We start from the raw sequence: 7,216 nt of genomic DNA, 5'->3' as shown, positions 1-7,216 counted from the left end.
AAATGCAAAAAACCCTTTACCCCTTAAGTTAGCAAAATATACCCGATGACAAGGAAGAAGATTTTTAAAAATGGAACATAGAGCTATCAGGGGAAATGTTACAACTTGGGAGACAAAAAATGAAAAGAGAAATTGAGGGAGAAGGAAAGTGGGAATTGCTTAAGGAACATAAATGGGCAGAATTCCCCACCCCCCCTATAAATACCCTATGTAAATTGTCTTCCTCATGCCAAGCAACATTCATAAAAATAGAAAGAAAATTCCTGGGCAATTTAATTGCCTTGGCCTGGAAAGCTGCTTGGCAAAGAAAGAAAGTGAGGGTTAGATTTTAAAAATAGAAGATTTGACCTATTAGAGGGGGCATTGTATATTTAAATACTTGTTTGAATATGATTAAAAGAAAGGATGACCCTTAGATATAATTAGACTTTTATAATGAAAGATATGATTTAGAATTAAAATAGCATTTTTTTCTTCTTTAGATATGGGAAATATGAAAATAGGAGGAGGATTGGCATGAATTAAATTTTTTAGCTATATAAATGTAATTAATATTGAGAAAATCATAACTGACAAAGATACTTCAAATATTGATGGGAATTCAAACTTTAACAAGAGTACAAAAACCAGGATATTGATTTATGAATTGATATTATGGTTATTTGTATAATATTAGTAAAATATGATGAAGATGTTTATATCTAACTTTGTATACATCAATAGTACCAAGAATTGTAATTGTGTGATGAGGGGGAAATGGAAAAGATACGGGGAAGAAAGGAAGAAAAAATGCTGGATTGTGCAGTACTGAACAGATTTATATTGAAGAAGTTAATGTTAAATATGTGAACCCAGACAACATGTTGTTTACTAAACTCTAAAGATTGAAATTCTTAAAAATTAATAAAACATTAAAAAAGAGAGATGAGATAAGATACAAGATAGGATAAGATGATTGGGTAAAATGATAAGATAGGATAGGATAGGATACAATATGAGAGGATAGGATAGGATAGGATAGGATAGGATAGGATACAATAGGATGAGATGAGATATAAGATAAGATAACCTTTATTGCCATTTTTTCTGTGAACACACTGGCACACATTAAAAAATGAAATTCTGATTCCTTCTCTCAAAAGAAAAATATATAACCATGCACATACATGCACCCACAAATACACACACACAAATGTGTGTATTTTAGCATTTTTTTAAAATTGTAAATATTTATTAAGTTTTTAAAATTTTACAAAAACAAAACACCCCTTCCCCAAACCTCCCCAACCCTCCCACTCCCTCCCCCGACCTTCCCAGAGCTGCATAGGCTTAATTAAAATTTCTTCAAATAATCTAAAAAAAATATAAACCATGAATAAATCTAAATACTAAATACATTAATTAAACAGACTATAAGATAATTAACAATAATATATGTATATATATATAAAAAACACGAATACCAGAAAAATAATACTTGAGAAAAAAAAAGACTAAAGAAAAAGAAAAAAGAAAAAGATAAAAAAGTATATATATATAAAAAAAATCTATAAAATATTTTGAATTTTAAATATAAGTTATTGAAAAACTAAATAATATTTTTTAATATCCAACTTATATTGTATAAAATCTATCCATTTTTTCCATACGGCAAAATACTTCTCCTGCGATTGATCCTTCAGGAAAGCTGAAATCTTTGCCATTTCCGCCAAATAAGAAACTTTAAAAAACCACTCTTGCAAAGTAGGCAAAGATTCCTTCTTCCAACATTGCCCTACTAACAGCCTTGTGGCTGTAATTAAATTTAACATCAATGTGATCTCTTTAGTATCACAATCAATAACAATACCTAATAAAAACAATTGTGGGGTAAATTTTACCCTCCTTCTAAAAATTCTTTGAATATTCCACCATATCTTAATCCAAAAGGCTTTTATATTTTTACACGACCACCAAATATGGTAATAAGTGGCATCCAAACAACCACATCTCCAACATTTAGGCTGTAAGTCAGGATACATACAAGACATTTTTTGTGGATCAAGGTGCCATCTGTAAAACATTTTATAAAAATTCTCCCTTAAATTCTGGGCTTGTGTAAATTTGACATTCCTCACCCAAATAATTTCCCAGGTATCTAGTAAAACTGGTTCACCAAAATTTTGTGCCCATTTGATCATACAATCTTTAATTAATTCTGCCTCTGAATCCAATTCTACTAGCACCCCATAAATTCTCTTGATATGAGTTCGTCTTTGGTCTTTTACTTGTTTAAGAAAATTTTCATCTTCTCTAAGTAGACCCATATTACAATCCAACTTCCATCTATCCACTATTTGTCTATACTGAAACCATGAATATTTAATATTTTCTTGTGCCAGATTTTCCAAAGATTTTAACTGCCAATTTTTACCATCCCATCTAAGTAGTTGTGAATAAGAAACACCATCCATCTTAACTCCTCTCCTTATCCCCTCTATCGCATGCCCAGGTATAGCCCATAATGGAATTTTAAAATCACTTCTATAATATTTCCTCCAAACCCGAAATAAAGAAATCCTTATAATATGAGATTTAAAAACCCAATCAAATTTTTATTAAAAATTAAATAGGCATGTCATCCAAAAAGTAAATCCCAGCCCTCCAAGAGGAGTATTTCTACATTTCTTAAATTAACCCAATCACTAATTAATGTTAAAACCACCGCATCATAGTACAATTTCAAATTCGGTACCTTGAGTCCACCTCTCTCACGAATGTCTTGTATTATTTTAAGCTTTACTCTTGGTTTTTTCCCCGCCCAAATAAATTTATTGATACCTTTCTGCCATTCATTTAAATTAACCTCATCCTTTAAGATAGGTATCATTTGAAATAAAAAAAGAAACTTTGGCAGAACATTCATTTTAATCACCGCAATTCTTCCCAACAGGGATAATTGCAGTTTCTCCCAGTTTTTCAAATCTCTTTGTATCCTGACCCATAACCTTTCATAATTATTTTTATACAATTTTACATTAGAAACAGATAAAATAACCCCCGAATATTTTACCTTATCAACAACCTCAAAATCTGTCAACTTAACCAAAATCTGCTTATCCAAATTGGTCATATTTTTGGGTAATATTTTAGTCTTGTTATTATTAATTTTAAAACCCGAAACCCGTCCATATTGATGTATCAATTGTAGTAACTCTATTACGGAATAAGTAGGTTGGGACAGGGTAACCACCAAGTCATCTGCAAAAGCTCTTAATTTATATTCTTTTTTATTAACTTCTATTCCTTTTATTTCCTGTGATTCTCGAATTTTAATCAACAATATTTCCAAAGTTAAAACAAACAGCAGTGGTGACAATGGACATCCCTGTCTTGTCCCCTTTTCTATTGTAAAAACCTCTGATAAACCCCCATTAACAATAAGTTGTGCCGTTTGTTTTTGATAAATAACACCCAAATCTTTTCTCCAAAGTTCATTTTCTCAATTAATCTTAACATAAATTGCCAATTCAATTGATCAAAAGCTTTTTCAGCATCTAGAAATATCAATCCTGCAGGAACTTGATTATTTTTGTCTAGATATTCTAATAAGTTAATAATCTGTCTGACATTATTCTTCATGTACCTTCCAGTTATAAAACCCGTTTGATCCTTATGTATAACCTGATGCAAAACCATCATAAGCCTATTAGCCAAGATTTTTGCAAAAATCTTATAATCTACATTTAAAAGAGATATAGGTCTATAGTTCTTTGGTAAGGTAAGATCTTGATCTTCTTTTGGGATTAAAGATATAAAAGCTCTACCCCATGACGGGGGAATCTCTAAACCCTGTAGTATATTATTGAAAAGCTCTCTTAAAGGTTGAATCATCTCTTGTAGCAAAGTTTTATAATAAATAGATGTCAGGCCATCTGTGCCCGGTGCTTTGCCTAATTTTAATTCTTTAATCACTATCTCAATTTCCTCACTAGTAACTAAACCATTAATTTCTTGTTTCTGATCTTCTGTTAGTTTAGGGAAGTTGGCTTCATTTAAATAATTATCTATATCTAAAGCCTGTATTTTAGTACTCTTATATAATTTTTGATAATAATCTAAAAAAGATTTCTTAATCAAGTCCTTATGATATACCAATTTACCATTATAATTTATTTTATCTATAATTCGCTGTCTCTGTTTCTTTCTTAATTGATAAGCCAACTATCTCCCTGGTTTATTAGCATTGCAAAATGTATTTTGTTTCATATACAGTAAGTTAGTTGCAGTTTGATCAGCCATCAACATATTAAATTGTGTTTTAAGCAATTTTATAGATTCTTTAACCTTTTCATCTGTGGGATTTGAGATCAAAATTTTTTCTTTTAATTTAATCTCATCTTCCAATTCCTTACGTTTCTGAATCTGCTTTTGTCTATGAACATTATTCATTTGTATCAAAATCCCATGCATAAAGGCTTTACCTGCATCCCATACCATTGACATTGAAGTTCCCTTATACATATTTAAAGCAAAATAATCCTTTAAGTGCTCCTTTAATTTTTGAATATTCTTTTCTTGTCTAAATAAATTTTCATTCATCCTCCATGATCTCTTCTCCTCTCTTTCATCAGCCAACTCCATCCAAACTGGACTATGATCCGTCAATGTCCTAGGAAAAATTTTAACATTCTTTACCCTAAAATATAAATCAGTTGTAATAAAAAAAAATCAATTCTTGAAAAAGATTGATGTCTATCTGAAAAAAAAGTAAAGTCTCTCTCCTCCTGATTGCGTTCATGCCAGTAGTCTCGTAGCTCCCAGTCCTCTTTCAAATCAAAAAAAGCTTTAGGTAATTTAGCCTGTTTAAAAGAAATAGAAGATCCTTTTTTATCTCTTTGTGTATCTAACATACCATTCCAGTCACCCATTAATATCACAGATCTATAGTCCAACAAAGTTAATTTCTGATGTAACAGTCTATAAAATTGTTCCTGTTGTTGGTTTGGTGCGTACAGTCCCACTATAAGTATTTTCTTACCATATAAGCCAACTTCAATCATAACATATCTGCCTTGAAGATCAGATTCTACCAAACAGGCTGATAAGTTTTGCTTAACATAAATAACTACGCCCCCTTTTTTCCCAGGAGCAGAAGATACAAAATGAGACCCCAAACGAGCATTGACTAAATATTTTTGATCTTTGGCTATAATATGTGTTTCCTGCAAACAAATAATATCATTATTATGTTGCTTTAAATAATGAAAGATTTTCTTTCTCTTCTGAGGGGAATTTAGGCCGTTAGCATTCCAAGTCAGGAGCTTTACCATCTCCCTTAACCAGAAGCCTGGAGAAAACTGCTTGAAGATCTGCCATTGAAGAATGTGCCGCAGAACTCTTAGGTCTTGCTCCTCCCACCGGCAACGAAGCACTTTCTTGAAGAGATTCTTTAACTTCTTTCCTCTGTTGTTCTTTTTCCTTGCGTCTATGCACTGCACAGGTCATTCTTTGCTCTTTGATCTCTGCTTGTCGGGACCAGTCCGACTGTAACTCTCCAACCGCCATCACACCTAGTCCTTCAGACTGCTGTTCCACCTCTTTACCATCCAAAACTTTCTGCATCATAGATGATGATGAGCCTGCTCCCAGGACCGAACTATAAAACTCCTTTGCTTTAGTGACTGTATTAAGTCTGTAACGCGTCCCCACATGGCTCAAAACAATACCCATTGGAATCTCCCATCTGAATGGCATCATTCTTTTTTTAAGTTCATTAGCTAAAAAAGCAAAATCTTTTCTCTTTCTTAGAATTTTAGATGGGATCTCCTTTAGAATAATAACATCTTGAGCAGCAATCTGAAATCTCTTGTTATAAAAAGCTTGTATAATTTCATTGCGCAGAGATCTCTTTCCAAAATAAATTACCACATCTCTTGGTAAATTTCTCTGTTTTGCAATCCAGGAATTAACTCTAAATAATTTTTCAACCTCTCTGCATATTTCCTCTTTCTCTCTGTTCAAAATAACAGCAAAGTCATTTACCACAATCTCTCTCAAATCATGCTGCATATCTTCTTTCAGACTCCTGATTCTTAAAGCATATTCCATCTCTCTGTACTGAGACATAACAATGTCATCCTATGAAATTTCCATCTTTTTTTCCATGCCTTCAAACTTATCTTCCAAGATATCAACCTTGTCTGCAACCTCTTCGATTCTAGAGTCAAGCTTCTCAACCACAGAAGCAAGTCCTGATAGAGCCATAACTATATCTTGCCTCAAAATAGTGTTATTCTGCTCCAACAGGTTCTTCACTTCCCCTCTAATTTCAGTTTTATTCTGATCTAAAAGCTCCTTCATTTCCCCTCTGATTTGAGTTACTGCATTTCCCATTATATCTTTCATGTCTTGTACAGATATTACTGGCAGAGGAGGATAAGATGGTGGTGTAGCTTTAGGCTGTTGTACCGGTAAAATCGCAGGAGAAGAAGCCACCTTAGGAACTGTAGAAACTGCTTGCCTTTTTGAAGCCATTTTTAAAAAGAAAGTTTTTTCTTATTTCCTCTTTATATGAAAAAAAAATCCTCAAAGAATAAAAAAAACAAAGGAGAGTTTAAAAAATATCTCAAAAACAGAAAACCACCTTCAGAAAAAGAGGAAAAGTTTAAAAAGTTTAAAAAGAAAAAGCTATATAATCCATAACGTTCCGTTTAACTTTCCCTGAAAAAAAAAAAACTTTCAAATCGCCATTTTACTTTCACTCTCCACACAAACAGAAAAAACAAAAAGAAAAAAATAAACCTAAACTAAAAAGCAAAATAAAACTCAATAAATCCAATCCCTTATCCAGCTCTGTCCACTTTATAAAAAAAAAAACACTCACCCAATCCCTTTAAGCGCGGAGATGGTAGCGGCGTTTCACTTTGTTCCCGAAGGAAACAAAGACAGCTGGGAGGCGGAGGCAACCCGAACTCCGAGGGAGCTCTCTTTCTACCCCCCCAAAAAATCCCTGGGGGATTTGAGATGCTCTACCTCTATTCGGGTGGTTCTCTCCCCCCTCCCTTCACCCGGGAGGGGGATTTCGAGCCGCGGGACTGCTGGTGACTGCTGTACTACGCGGTTCTCACGCTGTCCCAGGAGGACGGCTACAATGTAGCCGCCATCATCGACGCTAACCACCGGAAGTCTTGTATTTTAGCATTTTAAAATGCTAAAAAATGCAAATCCTGGGGAT

The sequence above is a fragment of the Crotalus tigris genome, unplaced genomic scaffold, assembly GCF_016545835.1.
Source record: "Crotalus tigris isolate CLP2741 ecotype Arizona unplaced genomic scaffold, ASM1654583v1 scf7180000018230.699579, whole genome shotgun sequence".
Taxonomy (NCBI): Eukaryota; Metazoa; Chordata; class Lepidosauria; order Squamata; family Viperidae; genus Crotalus; species Crotalus tigris.
This window is presented reverse-complemented; position numbering follows the sequence as displayed.